The sequence below is a fragment of the Balaenoptera musculus genome, chromosome 20 (genome assembly GCF_009873245.2).
Source record: "Balaenoptera musculus isolate JJ_BM4_2016_0621 chromosome 20, mBalMus1.pri.v3, whole genome shotgun sequence".
NCBI classification, from domain to species: Eukaryota; Metazoa; Chordata; class Mammalia; order Artiodactyla; family Balaenopteridae; genus Balaenoptera; species Balaenoptera musculus.
Genome location: NC_045804.1, coordinates 18,535,190 through 18,554,080, shown reverse-complemented (window position 1 = coordinate 18,554,080; position 18,891 = coordinate 18,535,190). Strand labels below are relative to the sequence as shown.

General features: G+C 37.6%; 1 pseudogene; it reads left to right on the top strand.

The window, feature by feature from the left end:
- Window positions 1-704: 704 nt before the first annotated feature.
- On the top strand, window positions 705-15,233 carry LOC118886665 (annotated as a pseudogene).
- The last annotated feature ends 3,658 nt before the right edge of the window (window positions 15,234-18,891 follow it).

Below are 18,891 nucleotides of genomic sequence, written 5' to 3'. Positions count from 1 at the left end.
ATAAAATTGCAGAACACCAAAGACAGACTAGATCGTAAAAGCAGAGAGAAAGGTCAGATAACTTCAAAGCTGCAACATTAGACTGATAGCCAACTTCTTAAGAGCAACAATAAAGGTAAGAAGATAATGGAACAGGACTTCCCTGGTGGCGCAGTGGTTAAGAATCTGCCTGCCAATGCAGGGGACATGGGTTCAAGCCCTGGGCCGGGAAGATCCCACATGCCTCAGAGCAATTAAGCCTGTGCACCACAACTACTGAAGCCTGCGTGCCTGGAGCCCGTGCTCTGCAACAAGAGAAGCCACCGCAATAAGCCCGCGCACTGCAAACAAGAGTAGCCTCCGCTCGCCGCAACTAGAGAAAGCCCACATGCAGCAACAAAGACCCAACGCAGCCAAAAATTTAAAAATAAAATAAGAAGATAATGAAACAATACTTTCAATGTGTTGAGAGGAAATTACAATCAACTTAGAATTCTATACCCACTGAAAATCTATAAAGAACGAAGGTGAAAAAGAAGGAATCTCAAACAAATGAAAAGGAGGGTAGAGCGGTAAATGGTAAAATAATTAACCACATAGGGACTATCTATTTTATCTAATCTATTGACTACATAAAACTATAGTAAGTTTCTAAGGCATTAAAAAAACTAACAAAAGGGTATCTGCTGCCATCTGGCCCCAGGGACCTCAGTATAGGTCTAACCATGGCTCTGTGCTACCCTGTGACCATGGGCTCAACAAGGGCCAGAAGGTGACCAAGATCATGACCCAGCCAAGACACAGCTGTGGCCTTGGGCACCTCATCAAGCACACCGAGTTCCCTCAGGACATGATCCAAGAGGTGTGCAGCTTTGCCCTAAATGAGCAACATGACACGGAGATGTTCAAGGTCTCCAAGGACAAGCAGGCCCTCAAGTTTATCCAGAAAACATTAGGGACACATATCTGTGCCAAGAGGAAAGCAAGAGAACTGAGCAATGTCCTGGCCACCATGAGGAAAGCAGTTGCCAAGAAACTGAGGCCCCTCCCTGCTCTGTGCATAAGAAAAACTGTACAGGAAAAAAAAACCCAAAAAACAAACAAACAAAACAACAAAACCCAACCTCAATTAAGGTAGAACTAAAATATACAACCCAGTAACGTAAGTCAGAAAGTGGGTGATTGGAATTAAAGTGTTTTCAGGTTCTCACAGTGTTTGGAAAAGGCAAAAGGGTAATGATTTACTTTGGACTTTGATGAGTTAAGTACTCATAACAAATTTTTAGATCAAGCACTAAAAGTCTAAGAATAAAATATTTAGCTTCTAAACTAATGGGGGGGGATGTAGTGATAAGAAGTTGGCAATCAAAACAAAGTTAAGAGGGCAGAGAAAAAATAATCATAAAAAGGGGAACCAAATAGCTAAAAAAAAAAATCAGTAATTGCAATAAGTATAATGCGATAGATGCTGCAGTTAAAGGCTTGTCAGAGCAGTGAAAAATCCAGCTCTATACACTTTTTAAAAAACCCATCTAGAATATAAGGATACAGAAAGGTTGACATCAAAAGAATGGAAAAGACACACTAAGCAAATACAAAGTAAAAGAAAGCTGACATAACTATGTAAGTAACAAAGTAACAAGATAAAATGTACTTGAAAGCAAAAAATATTATTAGATACGGAAAGTTCACTACATAATGATGAAAACTATACTACAAAAACTGACAGACTAAAAGACACGACTGAAAAATCCATCATCATAACGGGAGACAGTAATATCCTCAAGTGATCAATAAACCAAGCAGGCAACAAAAGAAAACAAAATCAGTAAGGATTTATGAAATTTGAATAGCACAATTACCAAGCTTAATTTAATGGACACATTAAATTAATATAAATTTAAATTTAATTAATTAAATTAAATTAAAAACAATGCCAAAGCAACATTCCAAAACATTACAAGGACAGCACAGAAAGGAAAATGATATACCAAGTTCACTCACGAACATAGGTGCAAATATCCTAAGTAAACTATTAGCAAACTGAATTCAGCAGTGTTTAAAAGGATAATACATTATTCCCAAGTTGGATTTACTCCAGGAATGTCTCGTAGACTGAGTATTAAGAAGTCAATTAATTATTCATTTTCCTAGGTATAACATATTACGTTTTAACAGGAAAAAGTCCTTATATTTATGAGCTGCATACTGAAGTATGTCATCATATTTGCAAGTTATCTTTAAATGGTTAAGAAAAAAAAACATACAGGGAATTCCCTGGCGGTCCAGTGTTTAGGACTCAGCGCTCTCACTGCCCAGGACCTGGGTTCAATCCCTGGTCGGGGAATTAAGACACCACAAGCCGTGTGACATGGTCAAAAATAAATAAATAAATAATAAAATAAAATGTGTGGACTCAAAGTTATCGAAAGAAAAGAAAGAAAAAAATATACAGCCCACTCAAAAAATGTATATATAAATATACTCAAAAAAAGAAAGAAACAAGAAAGAAAAAAATATACAGCCCACTCAAAAAAGTATATATAAATAAAAAAATAAAAAAGAAAGAAAAAAATATACAGCCCACTCAAAAAAAGTATATATAAATAAAAAAATAAAAAAGAAAGAAAAAAATATACAGCCCACTCAAAAAAGTATATATAAATAAAAAAATATATAGCCCACTCAAAAAAAGTATATATTATTTATATATACATAGATAAAGCAAAAATAGTAAAATGTTCACAATTTTTGTGCCTAAATTATAGGTATATGTGTGTTCACTGTACTATCCTTTCAACTTTTATGTACATTGGAAATTTTTCATAATGCAAAGTTATGAAAAAGGAAAACCAAGTAATGAAATGTACCACGTTAGCTGAGTAAGGGGGAAAAGTCTTTGACAAAATTGAACATACATACATGATTTTAAAAAAGAAAAACTATTAGCAAAGATAATGATGAGGGCTTCCCTGGTGGCGCAATGGTTAAAAATCTGCCTGCCAATTCAGGAGCCAAGGGTTCAAGCCCTTGGGAAGATCCCACAAGCCGCGGAGCAACTAAGCCTGCGAGCCACAACTACTGAGCCCGCGTGCCACAACTACTGAAGCCCGCACGCCTAGAGCCCGTGCTCCGCAACAAGAGAAGCTACCACAATGCGAAGCTTGGGTACTGCAACGAAGAGTAGCCCTAGCTTGCCGCAACTAGAGAAAGCCTGTGTGCAGCAACGAAGACCCAATGCAGCCAAAAATAAATAAAATAAATAAATTTATATTTAAAAAAGAGAGAATTTAGCAAGCAAGTGTATTAGAAACAAAATCAATAAATGAAAATCAAGCTCATTTCTATACACCAGCTACTAATAGATTAAAAATATGAAGTACCCAGGAATAAATCTAACAAAAGGTGCACCAGATCTCTATGGGGAAAAATTATAAAGCTTTATTAAGAGATATTAAAGAATAACAAAATAAACAGAGGGCTTTGCTATGTTCATAGACTGTAAGATTTGCATTAATAAAAATGTCAGATGTCCTCAAATAGATCTATAGATTCAATGCAATCCCATTCCACAGATGAATTTAAACCTTTTTTTAAGAGGAAGGAAATTCTAACATATGTTACAACATGGATGAAGCTCAAAGACTTTATGTTAAATTAAATAAGCCAGACACAAAAGGACAAATAATGTATGATTCCACTTATATAAGGCACTGGAGTAGTAAAATTCACAGAGGAAGTGGAATCATGGCTTCCAGGATCTGGGGTGGGGAGGAGAGAATGAAGAGTTAGTATTAATGAGTACAGAGTTTCAGTTGGAAGATAAAAAAGTTCTGGAGATGGATGGTGGTGATGTTGCACAACAACATGAATGAACTTGATGCCACTGCACCGTACACATAAAGATAGTTAAAATGGTAAATATCATGTGTATTTTACCACAACAAAAAATGGTTAATCCAAAATTCCAGATAATATTCATCTCTGGGAGGAAGAGAGGAGATGCAACTGGAGAGAAGTAGGCATGGGTCTTGACAATGTTCTATCTTGGCCTGGTAATAGATTCACAGGTATTCATTGTTGTTGTTTAAACTAAACATATATATTTTCACACCGATTTTGTATGCATGCCATATTTCTCTTAAAATTTTAAGCACATATATACACATAAATATAAGGAAAATAAATGTATGTGGTAAACCTGTAATGAAAAGCAAGGGAATTTATAAACACAAATTCAAGATAATGGTTCCCTCTGAGGGAGAGGGAAGGAAAGGGATCTGGGAGGGGACCCTAGGGGACTTCAGAGGTCACGATGATGTTTTGCTTTGTTTCCTAAAACTGAGTGGTGAGGTATACACAGGAGTCTGTTGCATCACGATTCTTTTCTCCTCACACATATCTTTCAAATATTCTTTTAAATTTATTCAGTGTTTAATAAATGTAATTTTTACAGAGATCCCTAACAATATATATTTTAGAGTTTTGGCTTTATTTGTAAGCCTGGCACAGTGTCAAACACTGAGGCCAGCTACTTAATTAGATATGTCTAGGCTACTTCTTTCCTAATACCTTTGTGGTTCCGTGGTCTAAAGAAGTACTTGTGATGTGATGAACAGACAACTTTAGTATATAATAAACCATAACTCTCCTTTATGCAAGTGGTTAAAAGGAGAACGTGCCCTCCTTTGGGGTATATTAAAGTTTTGCTGCAGCTCCTCTAGTTCCTTGCAGGGTAGAAATTGGGCCACTATGTCCCTTGGCTGCATTCATCCCGTTAGCTTTCTCTGCCTTTTTCCCCAACGTCAACAAAGAAATAATACATAAAATACAACCACATAAAAGATCCTGTCATTTTTGACAAAGGAAACATTTTTCCAGGATAAAGTACCAAGCATCTCTACTATTATATTAGAAAGTGAGTAAGGCTAATTATGGGGGCCCAGAGAGCTGTTTGGCAGAGCCCTCATAGCCACAAAGAACCCCAAATTTAGATCTTGGACCTCATCTCCAAATGAGATTACAATACAGTCACAAAGGCACACAAAAAAGATTTTTAAAAGACATTTTTTATGTAGTTTGAAGTGCATGTCCCAATACCAGACCATGATTCCTGTAGTGCCCTGTGAGTTGATATTTATTATAAGTCCCACCATTATCTTCTGACTAGCAGTTATATTAAAATATATTTCTTGGTTTGGCATTCTAACTTATTAAATGTAAATATGTTAAAATTTACCACTAATTGTATAACACTGCTTTGGTGTTTCTTCATTTTGTAATAAATCAGGAGCCTTTAAAAATTAGGGTTGCCAGGTTTAGCAAAGAAAAATACAGGATACCCAGTTTAATTTTAATTTCAGATAAACAACAAGTAATTTTTAGTATGAGTATGTCACATGCAAAAACGGACACTTTTTTAGTGTATGTATGTCCCAGATTTTGCATGGGACATACACATACTAAAAAATTACTTGTCATTTACCTGAAATTAAAATTTAACTGGATGTCCTGTGTTTTACCTGGCAGCCCCATTAATGGAAGTACCCAGCTTCTCCACCTCTGAGTGCCCCAGAGTGGGTAGAAAAAGGAAGTAATATTTATTGAGTGTCTGATATGTTATGAGCCAAGCGCATTGCAAGCGTGATCTCATCTAAACCTTGCAACAACCCTATGGGATACTTATTATCACTCCATTTAAAAGTGAACAGTATAGCACAGGGAACTATACTCAATATTTTGTAATAACCTAGAATGGAAAAGAATCTGAAAAAAAGTAGATATGTATGTAGGTATAACTGAATCACTTTGCTGTACACCTGCAACTAATACAACATCGTAAATCAACTATACTTCAATTAAAAATTTGTTTAAATATATAAAATAATTTTTTAAAGGAAATTTTTAAAAAGTGAACACAAAGCTTGAATAATTTATTCAAGGTGAGACAACAGAAATGAGATGGATGAAGAATCAAATTCAGGCTTGCTTCCCAAATCTGTACTTTTTCCCTGTCAGTGCGCCTCCCATCAGAAAGCTTTCAGATGGCCCCTCTTTCTTTTTTTTTAAGGTTTAATCAAAAAGGGAAATACTCCAAAAGCTTTTTTATCATACCTTAATATTTCATGTGAAATATTATATTTTTTCATATCTAATTAAATTTGTTTGCTTTGAGTATAATGTAATTATAAGTGAAATTTGCATAGCCTGATGTGTTTCGAGGAATTTATGTTAGTGAAGAGTTTTGCCTTAGGAAGGTCAGGTAATCTTTTGTAGCTCAGTTTCTTCATCTATAAACTGAAGGTGTTCTGTGACAACTAAAGCTCTTTCTAATTCTCCACCTTGAGGATTTCCACTCCTCATTTAAGAAAACATTAAATTTTACACAGCTCTCTGCTGTCACCTGCTGGAAAAATTACAGAACCTATTTCTACTTGAAATGCACTCTGTTCAGTAGCCAGTGAGCTCTCTAGATCCTGTGGCTTGTTTACTTAGTAATTTCAGTCATTAATAAGAATTATAGATTTCTGAGTTTCCCCAATTTCAGTGTTTTCCCAATTTCAGTGTTTTCAATTTCTAAAACATTCCAAATGAACCAAGCCATCTGAGTTGACCATCTGGAAATTAATTTTTTAGCAGTTTTTTTTTCCCCACAGGGGAGTATTTTCCGTACTTGTTCCGTGTTTTGTAATGACTGTCCTCCCAAAGCTACTCACACAAAATTTGCTTTAATAATTGCTGTTAGTGTTGCATTCATGAGATCTGATAAGAAATACTTAATAGAACAGAAAAAATTTTTTTTTCTTAAAGTATCTTTTAAAGATTTCTGGAACATTTAATTTTTGTCTTCTAAAAGGCAAGGGTACAAATGCTCATCTACTTTCACACCCTCACACACAACCTGGAATGCATGTACATTTTTTTTTTTTTTACCTAACTGCTTTATATCTGGAAAGTCTAGTTTTTTAACTGGAAAAGTGTCCCTGAATTAAAGACTAAGTGCTGGCCTTAACTTTTTTATTTTTTTAGAGCAGTTTTAGGTTCACAGCAAAATGAATGGAAGGTACAGAGATTTTCCATCTACCTCCTGCTCCCGCCCCCCCCCATCCAACCCCCAGCATCAACATCCCCCACCAGAATGTTGCATTTGTTAAACTTGATAGACACAGTATTGTCACCCAAAGTCCAAAGTACATTAGGTTTCACTTTTGGTGTTGTACATTCTAAGGGTTTTGACAACATATAATGACATGTATCCAGTATTACAGTATCATACAGAATAGTTTCCCTGCCCTAAAAATCCTCTGTGCTCTGCCTGCCCATTCCTCCCTCCTCTCTAGCCCCTGGCAACCATTGCTCTTTTTACTGTCCCCATAGTTTTGCCTTTTCCACATGTCATATAGTTGGAATTATACAGTATGTAGCCTTTTCAGATTGGCTTCTTTCACTTAGCAATATGTGTTTAAGTTTCCTCCATGTCTTTTTGTAGCTTGATAGCTCATTTCTTTTTAGCACTGAATATTCCATTGTCTGGATATACCATAGTTTATTTATCTATCACCTACTGAAGGACTTGGTTGCTTCCAAGTTTTGGCAGTTATGAATAAAGCTGCTATAAACATCCATGTGCAGGTTTTTGTGTGGACATAAGTTTTCAACTCCTTTGGGTAAATACCAAGAAGCATGATTGCTGGATCATATGGTAAGAATATGTTCAGTTTTGTAAGAAATTGCCAAACTGTCTCCCAAAGTGGCTGTACCATTTTGTGTTCCCACCAGCAATAAATGACAGTCCCTATTACTCCACATCCTCATCAGCATTTGGTGTTGTCAGTGTTTTGGAATTTGGCCATTCTGATAGGTGTGTAATGGGATCTGAATGTTGTTTAAATTTGCAGTTCCCTGAGGACATATGATGCATGGCATCTTTCATATGTTTATTTTCCATTTGTATATCTTCTTGGGTATCTGTTCAGCTCATTGTTTAATTGGGTTGTTCATTTTCTTACAATTTTAAGAGTTTTTCGTATATTTTGGGTAACAATCCTTTATCAGACATGTCTTTTGCAAATATTTGCTCCCAGTTTGTGACTTATTGGCCTTAATTTTTAAAACAAAACCATTTTCCAGAATTCTCAACACAATGCTAAAAGTACAGCCCAAATAATTCAATTATAAAATATAAAATATGGGATTAAATTTATTGCCAGTTGGACATGAAAAGATGCTCAACATTGCTAATTACTAGAGAAACACAAATCAAAATCACAGTGAGATATCACTTCACACAGATCAGAATGGCTATCATCAGAAAGTCTACAAATAATAAATGCTGGAGAGGGTGTGGAGAAAAGGGAACCCTCCTACACTGTTGGTGGGAATGTAAATTGGTGCAGCCACTATGGAGAACATTATGGAGGTTCCTCAAAAAAACTAAAAATATAGCTACCATATGATCCAGCGATCCTTCTCCTGGGCATATATCTGGAAAAGATGAAAACTCTAATTCAGGGAATTCCCTGCCTGTCCAGTGGTTAGGACTCCACGCTTGCACTGCAGGGGACACGGGTTCGAGATCCCTGGTCCGGGAATTAAGATCCCACAAGTCGTGCGGCCAAACAACAACAACAACAAAAACTTTAATTAAAAAAGATACATGCACCCCAATGTTCATAGTAGCACTATTTACAATAGCCAAGACATGAAAGCAACCTAAGTGTCCATCAACAGATAAATGGATAAGAAGATGTGCTTCATATATATAATGGAATATTAGCCATAAAAAGAATTTAAAAATGCCATTTGCAGCAACATGGATGGACCTAGAGATTATCATACTAAGTGAAGTCAGACAGAGAAAGACAAATATTATATATCATTTATATGTGGAATCTAAAAAATAATACAAATGAATTTATTTACAAAACAGAAACAGATTCACAGACATAGAGATCAAACTCATGGCTACCAAAGGGGAAAGCCGGGGGAGGGATAAATTAGGAGTATGGGATTAACAGATACACACCACTATATGTAAAATAGATAAGCAACAAGGATTTACTGTATAGCACAGCGAGCTATATTCAATATCTTTTAATAACATAAAATGGAAAATAATCTGAAAAAATATATATAATTGAATCACTTAGCTGTACGCCTGAAACTAACACAATATTTTAAATCAACTATACTTCAATTTTTAAAAAATTTATTGCCAGTTGGGGTTGAGTTGGCTTCTGAGAGTGGGAGCCAATAGCTAGTCCCTTCATATCTGAATCCACACTATCTCAGGGTTTTTTTGTATAGCTGCCTGGAGCCTGATGCAATCTAAGGGGTAATAAAATCAGAATCCTGGGGAATTCTCTGGCAGTCCAGTGGTTAGGACTCTGTGCTCTCACTGCCCAGACTAACATCCCACAAGCCATGAGGCCAAAAAAAAAATTCAGAATCCTACACCTTTCTAAAAACTAATCTTGAGGGAGGGCTCCTTTTGAAAGGAGATCAGAAAAAGATTTTGGGAAAAGGGCATAGTGTCCACTAACTGCTGTGCTATTTGTTCCTCAGCCTCATAATTTCCCAGACAGAGCTATCAACTGGCTTAAATATTTGAGTACATTTATTTATTGCTATATTTCGGTTTATGACAATACTCGTTTAAAAATATCCAAAACACCTTTTCAACCCTTCTCCATCTCTTCCATTTGTGCTACAGTAATATACAACAGTGTACATTTTAAATATTTTTTCTAATAATGCAAATAATGTGGACTCAATACAGAGAGCTTGGAAAACCCCGAAATGCACAAAACAAAAAAGAACTTACTTAAATCTCCCTTAATATTGCCACGCAAAAATAACTACTGCTGACATATTACTAGTGTCATTCCTCCTGTTACCTGAAAACTGGGTTCGCCTCTTAGTGGGTGTTGAGCCAAAAGACACACCCAGGCCAAAGATAGGGAGAAAGAGGGATTTATTACTTGCAGAAAGTAAGGAGAACACTAGGGATCTTTCGCAAAGCAGTATCTCCCCAAACAGCAAAATTGGGTAAGAGTTTAAGCTAAGGGTACATGCATATTCATGAAGGGGTCTGAGCAGAGAAGTCAGCATAGAATTGGGACAAAGGTCAACAGAGTTCAAGCTTTAGTTGATTAAAGCCAAGAGGGTCAGAAGATGTCAACATCATCGTCCCTTAAGATTCCAGTTGATCTGATGAGCGCTTGACGGGGGTTTGAATTCTGCAGAACAGCTCAAGAAAGTGCTTCAGGCCAATCTTTACCTTTGAAACAGAACCTGGAGTATTTACAACTGATTTATTATCTTTAATATTGCTACTTATCTTGCCTGGTAACAGTTTGTTCTTTTGTTCCCTTAAGATCATTATTACCCAGACCTGTTCAAGGGCAAGCAATATGACCAGACTTAGATCGCAAAATGACTTAAGCCTCAAATGGCTTCTCGTGTCAAAAGGCTATATCTGGTTCTCTTTCTCTGGGGACCCCCTACCCTATCAGCTTACACTTCCAGTATTTTATATACTTATATATACATTTTTTTTCATTTTAAAATAGTATAATACCACACACATTACTTTATAAGACTTTTTTTCTCTCTCTTTTTTTTTTCCTTCTTTTTATATAGTAGACTTTTTAACATAGCGCTTTTCCAGGCAAAATTTGACATGACCCAAACGTAATCACTAAAACTGGCTTCATGCTGGGAAGGACACTGGAGTTGAAAATCTTGGGAAAGACACAACTTGTTGGGCCTTGGTGTCCTTGTCTGAAAAGTGAAGAATTTCTTGCTATTCTCCTGCCAAAGCCTTTTATTGGATGAAATCTTGTCACCATGTTACATCCTAAGGACTCTATGTAACAGTCCCTGGTTCCACATACCCTTAGTTTATACATTTTTTACTCTCGTTTGTATATTTTATTCTCTGACTGCCCTATACAAGTCACTTGAACCTGCCTTATTATTTTTGCTGGCAATTTTTGTGATTCAGCTGACTAGTCTTTAAACATGAAGAGTCAAAAAAGAAAATACCCATCTTTTCCGTTAAAAAAAATGAGGACAAAAGAGAAGATAAAAAGTCCTCAATCAGTGGGCTTTGTTCTTAGTATTTAAAGAAATAAATGCACAAAAGTAAAGGACAAATAACTGTTTCAATTCAATTCAACCAGTTATGATTTAGTCAGAAGAAAAGGTAACAGACTTAGGGACCAAAATAAAGCAACATCAAGAGAAGATGAGAAATACATCAGAAGGATGGAATAGGATTTGGAAATGCCAAGGAAATCAAATTAGAAAGGAAATTACTTTGTCTAAAGAAGGGAATTTAGAAGTAGCTTTAGTTATTTTCAATTATATAAAAGATATAAGCCAACTATGTGTTTTCTCTATCAAGAACCAACAGGCCTGTTCTGATTTAGCCTGTTAGATTAATTAGATTAATTTGGACATTAAAAAACTGTTCAATAAGGGTTGGGAAATCAGAAAGTAAAACGTGGAAAATGTGCTTACTTTTTGTACAGGGACTGCTGTTGTACTCTGATATCTGCTCTTCCCTTCTTATATAGTAATAGAATCCCCTATTTTTAAGCTGGGCACAGGGCCCTCCAAAATATTTCTCAGTTAGGACTGACTATGTTACTAAATTCTGGCCAAATCCACGTCAAGGGAAGAGTCTTTGAAGTGTCAGGGAGAAGTCCCTTCTTCCCCCTTTCCTCCTTCCTGCTGACTGGAATGTGAATATGATAGCTTGAGCTCAAGCAGCCATCTTGGGCCATGAGGTGGGAGCCACAGGTTGAGGATGTGGAGCAACAAGATAGAAGGAGCCTGGGTTCCAGATGATTGTGGAGCTGCCACACCAGTCCTGATTACTTATCTCAAAACGTTGTTTATATAAGAAAAATTAACTTCTATCTTGTTTAAGCTACTGTAGTTTGGAGTTTTCTATCACTTGAAGCTTATCCTAATTTTAAGTGTTATCTTCTTAAAACCAGAATTTGAGAAAGTTTATCCTCAGATGAATATACAAAGTGCTCCTTGCAGCACTGTTTAATATTAAAAAATTGGAAACAAACTAGTGATGTGGAACCAATTAAACAAATGTGCGATATATCTTTATAGTGAAATACCATGTAACTAGTAAAAGGGATGATATAGATCTATATTTATTGGCCAGGAAAGATTCCAACAGGAAGGAGATGTACCGAAGTGATATCAGTGGTTATCTCCAGGTAGAAAGGTTAGGTTGATTTTTGGGGGGTGGGGGGGAAATATGTATATTTTTACATTTTTCTGCAATAAACATTGATTTCTTGTAGGAATTTTAAATTAATATTTTTAAGGAAAAGAAACCTGTATATTGTTTTAATCAAAGAAATTTGTGGAATTTCCTTACCTAAAATTTTTGTGTAATGTTACAAGTAACCAGCTGTTTTTGAATAATTTAGGTCAGCTCTCCTCCTACTCTGGAATTCAGGGATGAAGGTATAATTTGATCACTCAGCAGCAGTCAAAGGTAAAGGGAATGATATTTTAGGCTTTCATAACATAAAATAATAGTTAAATGCTCATTTTATTAAGTAAAAATAATTGCAACAGACTTTCCCTCCCACACATGGCACATTTGAGAGTCAATTTACATACAGATCCTTGCAAAATTCTGAGAAACAACTAAAACAGCACTAGCACCACCTAGGTTTGGGTTGGTTTACATGTGTGTATGGGGATGTAGCAGGGCAGCGAGAGGAAGACCAAGTCAACTAACTCATCCCTAAATTGAGTTCCACCGTTACTGCCGTCAGAGAGCTCACAATCTAACAGGGTAAGTTGTACATAATTAACCATGAGTCAAGGCCGAATGAAGTGACCATAGAGAAGTACCAGCAAAGAACGAAGAAGGTTCAAAAGAGGAAAAACATTTCTCACTTTAGGGATTTTAAAGGGTTGAAAAGGAGGAGGTGGCCTTCGAAATGTTCTAAGTCGGTGTATCTCAAACTTGACTGTGGATTTTGTTAAAATGCAGTTTCTGATTCAGTAGGTCTGGAGCTGCATTTGAGTTTCTGCGTTTCTAACAAGCTCTCAGGTCACTTGGTTCATCCAGGGACCTCTCTTGCAGGAGCAAGGGCCTAAAGGCTATCTTAGGATGTCAAAAGGTAGAGTTGGAAGAGACCTTTCCGAGCAGAGAAATCAGTATGAACAACAATACCAAGGTGACAGCAAGGGGTTCAGTTAGGGGGAAATAAGGCTGGAGACATAGAATTTGGCCACATGGAAGCAGTCCTTGAAGGCCAGGTTGGGAAACTTTTATTTAATTAAAGGCAATAAGGAGCCACTGAAGGCTTTTGTGCAAGGGAATTATATAAGCAGTAACTACAATTCTCATATAGAGCCCTATAAATAAAACAAGCTTAATAAGTCAACAAATATTTGAAGTTAGTAAATTCAGAGACCATCAGCAAATATGTCTTCAGTTTTCACCCACTGTTTATGAATACAAAATTAAGTATGGGGCCTTGGAAGGGACCTATGCAAGTAGGAGGCTCTGAAGCTTAAGTTTCCAAAGCCCCATGGTAGATCCATCTCTGTGTCTGTTGTTCTTTCATCTGTGAAGGATACAAAAGAGATATATGGCATCTCAAGAAGTTTACAGCGTGGTTTAGGAGAGAAAGCATACTTATTGAAGAAACAAGCTTTATGCAGGTGTCAATCTTAAAGTGGGTCCTGGAGGAAGATTTAGAAAGAAAGGAAGTCATTTTTGATGGAAGGTTCTGCACAAAGAGTGGGGGTGAATCTGCTGAAGAAGAGACACCTCCTCCCATCCCTCTCCCCCTTCCCCCCCATCCTCGCTGAAATAGCAGATTTGATTCCTGCTACATGTTACTCCAGGATGGGTGCTTGTGACCATGAGCCACTAGAAGACAGAATCCGTACTTACCCTGCAATTAACACGGGGCTTGGCAGAAAATGAGCATGGATCATAAATAATGAATGAACCAATAGAGGAGGAATAGATGATAGAGGACATTGAAGAAATGGCAGAGGGATTTGAGTTTGATGTGGCTGACAAGGCAAAGTCACCATAGGTTCCTGAGATGGGGAATGACAAGGTGGACACACAGTACTTCTACCTAAACTAGATTGCTAATCCAGCGGACACCTGGCTGAAATCAGCACTGGGCACAGCTGACCACTCTCGTTCTTGAAGCACTCCCTTTCAAGGCTTCTCTGTGACTCCATTCTCTCCTGGTTTTCTCCAGTTTACTCCACTAGATACTCCTTTTCAATCTCCTTGCAGAACTTGTCTTCCTTTCCCCAATCTCTGAAGGTCACTATTCTTCTATTGCAGAAAACTCTTAAATTTATATATCCAGCCCAGATTTTTTTCCTCCAACCTCCAGATGTAATTCAACTGCCTCCTTGACATCTCCCTTAGATGTCTCATAGACATATCATATTTACCATCTGCAAAATTAAACTTTTAATTTTCTGCTAGAAAAACTCCTCCCCACTGGCATATCACAGTAAATAGGATTACCATCCACTCACTTATTAAAGTTAGAAGCCTGGGAATCATCCCTATCTCCTTCCTTTCCCTCCCTCCCATATCCAATCCATCAGCAAATTCAGTTACTTTTATCCCCAAAATATATCTCAAACCTGTCTCTCCAAGGCCACCACTCCAGCCCTGCACAACATCCTAACATGTCTTACCTCTTCTACTCTCACCCACCTCATTCATTCTCCACATAAAAGCCAGAGCAATCTTTAAGTGATGTAAATCAGATTGTATCACTGCTTAAAACTCATCCATGACTTTCCATGACACTTTGAATAAAATCCAAACTTCTCATCACTCCACACCTTGGTATCCACTAGGCACTCATAGCCCACAGCATAGGGGCTGAGACCTTGTCGCAGACCTAAAAAAAAATGCTTGAGACAGGGGAGAAAAAAAGGAACTGGCTCTGAATAAACTTTGTAAGTCAAAATTAATGAATATTTGTGACTGCATGATATATGTCAATTAATCCTAAATTTCATCTCAACCTTTATGAAGTTATTTATATATTTTATTTTACTGAGGGATGTGGGTACATATTAATTTCTTGGATATAATGTGGAGTGGGTCCCCAAAAGCAGGAGTATAGAGAGCCTTCAGGGGGTCGAAAATGGCCCTCATTTAAGGCCTTTATATAAGGTCCTGCACACCCCCATCTATGCTGCCTTCTCCACAGTCTCCATGAGGCCACTCCTAATTGCTCACTAAACTCAACCAGCCGGCCTTGCAAATGCCTAGAACATACCAAGATCTTTCCTGCTGTTCCATTTTCTCCCAGCCCTTCTCCTGACTGGCTCCTTCTCCTCCATTAGTTCTCAAATTAAATGTAACCTCCTGAAAGGGACCTTTCTGACCAGTCCATCTAACGTAGGTGTACACTCCCTACCCCCAACCTTCTCATTTTCTGTTGCCTTATTTCCTCCATAACACTGCTCTCCATCTGCAGTTTATTTTGTCTGTTTATTCTATATTTCCCATTAGATTAATGAGCTCCATCAAGGCAGGAAACTTATACATCTTGTTCTCTGTTGTATCTTTAGGGCCTACTCCAGTGACTGACCCAGAGCAGGTTTCAACAAATAGCTACTGAATGAATAAATGATTGAGAACTTAATCTTTAAGGGAGGAGGGCCATGCAAGGAAGATTTGTCTTGGACCCCATCTTGAGATGCCGGAGGCACTCACCCTCCTTTGATTCTAGGCACCCAGATAGGTTTAAAAAGGAACGTTTGGAGGTTTTTCCCAACAGAAGTTTTCATGAAAGCTCTTGTAACCTACCCTCTTCTGGGTCGGGGGGGTCGGGGTGGGGGGAGGAATTAAAAACCGGCGCAAAACTAGGTTAAAGGGAAAGGAAGTGGTTTGGGGCAGATGTGTGCTGCGCCAGGTTCGGGCTCTCTTCGTTTTGCACCCTCCCCTCCCCGTCTCTAACGGCTCCACCCCTTCCTCTCATCAGCCTGAAGCAAAGGGTGGCTTTGGGTTAAGCTCAGGATCCAAAGGCCTCATCCTCGTTAATTATTCATGGTGTAGGAGGGCACTGTGGGTGTCGTTCTTTTGAATATTTATGACGGGGCGGGGCCTCCCTGCCGCTGTGGCTCCTGGGAGGGTTCTAAAATATTCTTGTGGAAGGAGGGTACTATGGGAGCCGAGGTTCTTGCTATTCATGAGGGGGCGGGGCCTCCTTCCCGCTGGGGCTCCTGGGAGGATTCTAAAATATTCTCGAGGCCAAGGGGGCGCCTGGGAGGCTGGAGCTGACGGGAGCCGGAACCTCCCTCTTACCGGCGGCAAAACCTTGAGGAAATATTTTCTTTTTTAAACAGTAAGAAATTTGAGGATGGTAGGACAAAACGATTAAGTCCCATTTTCTTGTGATCTTTTAGCCGGAAAACTGTCAAAATCTGTGGTAAAAAGAGATTTTTTTCCCCAATGCTTTCTGGAGATAGTTTCATCTTTTCATGGGCTGAAGAGGGTCAAAAATGCACCACAGTGTGCTTTGACTCTTATATTGACCAGTTTCTCTTTTATGGCCTCCCTAGTTTACCTCTTTGGAGATGTTTTGGGCTAATTCCCGAGCAGATGGGGGTGGGTCTCTTCAAAGGATTTTCTTAGGTTAAAACAAAGTAGAAATCCTAGTGAATTGCTGTTGGACGGTTTTCTCTGAAAAGGGGGGGAAAAGTTCATCCAAGAGGGCCCTCAAAGCCTTTCACACGTGGGCAAGAATGAGTCGGGTGGAGCAGGGTATTGAAACATCGTCTTATTAGGATTATTTGGGCTCGTGATTCTCATTCTCTAGAGGGCTGAGAGGAAACCAGAAATAATTTGGAATTACACCTTTAGGGTTTTCAGAAAAGCCTGCTATCTCCCCCAAAACGTTCAGGTCTGAGGAAAATAAAGAATTGTAAGAGGAGAGTTCAGTTTTAGAAGAATTTGGGTTATTGTGTTTCAGTCCTCTCAGAGGTTTAAAAATATATGTAGTGTGTAGTTGACACACTAAAGTCCCCTGGGTATTGGGTGTCAGTGAGTCTCTGAAGAGCCCACAGGCCCCCATCCAAATCCCAGGTTACCTGGTCCTCAGAGAAACAGAACAAATCCTAGGCCAGATGTATATTTTACTATAATGAAAATGCTTTAAAATGCCTACTGTGAAAAGTTAAAAGCAATCTTATGGATTAAATAAATTAAGATTCTTCCATTTGATGGAATCCCATGCAGTTCTTAAAATATCAGTACATATACTTGCAGAAGTGTATCTATTGGCATGGAAAGAAATTACAATTCTAATTACAATTAAAACTGAAAAAGCAGATTGCAAAATAGTGTGAACAGAGATTCCCTCTTTTTTTGTAAAAATGAAATGTATATGTAAAATTCTGGAATGATATAAACCAAAGTGCTTAATTTTAAATGTTAAAAACCAAATGAATTTAATTTTCTTTTTGTTTTGCTGTATTTTGTAAAAATTTGACAATGCACACGTTACTTGTGTAATTTTAATGATTATTTTTAAATATCTGCTAAATTGAATGCTGAAGCAAAGTGCTATGTATAGTATGTTTTTTTTTTTTTAATTAATTTCTTTATTTTTGGCTGTGTTGGGTCTTCGTTTCTGTGCGAGGGCTTTCTCCAGTTGCGGCGAGCGGGGGCCACTCTTCATCGCGGTGCGCGGGCCTCTCACTGTCGCGGCCTCTCTTGTTGCGGAGCACAGATTCCAGACGCGCAGGCTCAGCAATTGTGGCTCACGGGCCCAGCTGCTCCGCGGCATGTGGGATCTTCCCAGACCAGGGCTCGAACCCGTGTCCCCTGCATTGGCAGGCGGATTCTTAACCACTGCGCCACCAGGGAAGCCCCTTTAAAAATGTCACATAAAAATGTCACATTTCTTTTCTTAGAATATATCTCATCCAAATACACATCTCATTTTCTGCTAAAGCTCTATCTAAAATATTTGGCTAAGAGGGAAAAGATCTTTAAGTATTTCATATCATGCTGAGATGAATAAGTAGACTCTACTGGTTGGACTCCATAAATTGGACATCACATTAAAAGTTTTGTAAATATAAAGAGACGGGTGTTGCCCATCAAAGTATGAACCTCTCCATTTAAAAAAACAACAGCTCTTCATCATTATGACTTCCTTTCTTCGTTGTCTCTTTTACTTTGTTTTTCTAATCAGGATAAATCCATGAGATAAGAAAAAGGATGGCATCTAGAGTAAATACCAGTTTCACTTTGATTCCCAACCAGAAATACAGACGTAGTAATCATCGATCCAGCCATTTTCCCAACATCCTTGACCCAGATTCTCAGCCCTTATCAACGCTTGGAAATTTTAAAGCCTTGCCTTTGGAAATATTCCAAATAATCTTAAGATGTTTGTCAGGTGAGGTTTGGGGTCTATGAGTAGGCTACATGGACAATTGAATGTTTTATTTTCCCCAAGAACTAGTTTGTCATCTTAGGCCCTGCTAGAATGTTAATGGTGTTCACATTTTTTATTTTTAAAATTTCATCAGTGTTAGGTAAGTGGTACTCAAAGAAAATATGATACTCAAATGCTTTAAAACATGCTTCTAATTATAATGACATGGTAATTTGACTGTTACATCCCCAATGTTTCTAATTCATTGAGAACTAGATTTAAAACAATTTTAAGATTTTCCTTTTTCCCCACTTTTATTAATTTATTTATTAGTATTAATAATATTATTATTGTTATTAATCTATTATAAATTAATAGATTGTGCTAATAGTGATGTTCTTGTATTTAAGCCGTTCATATATATGTGTGTGTATGTGTGTATATATATATATATATGTTTCTTTTGATAGTGAAGGATATCAGCATG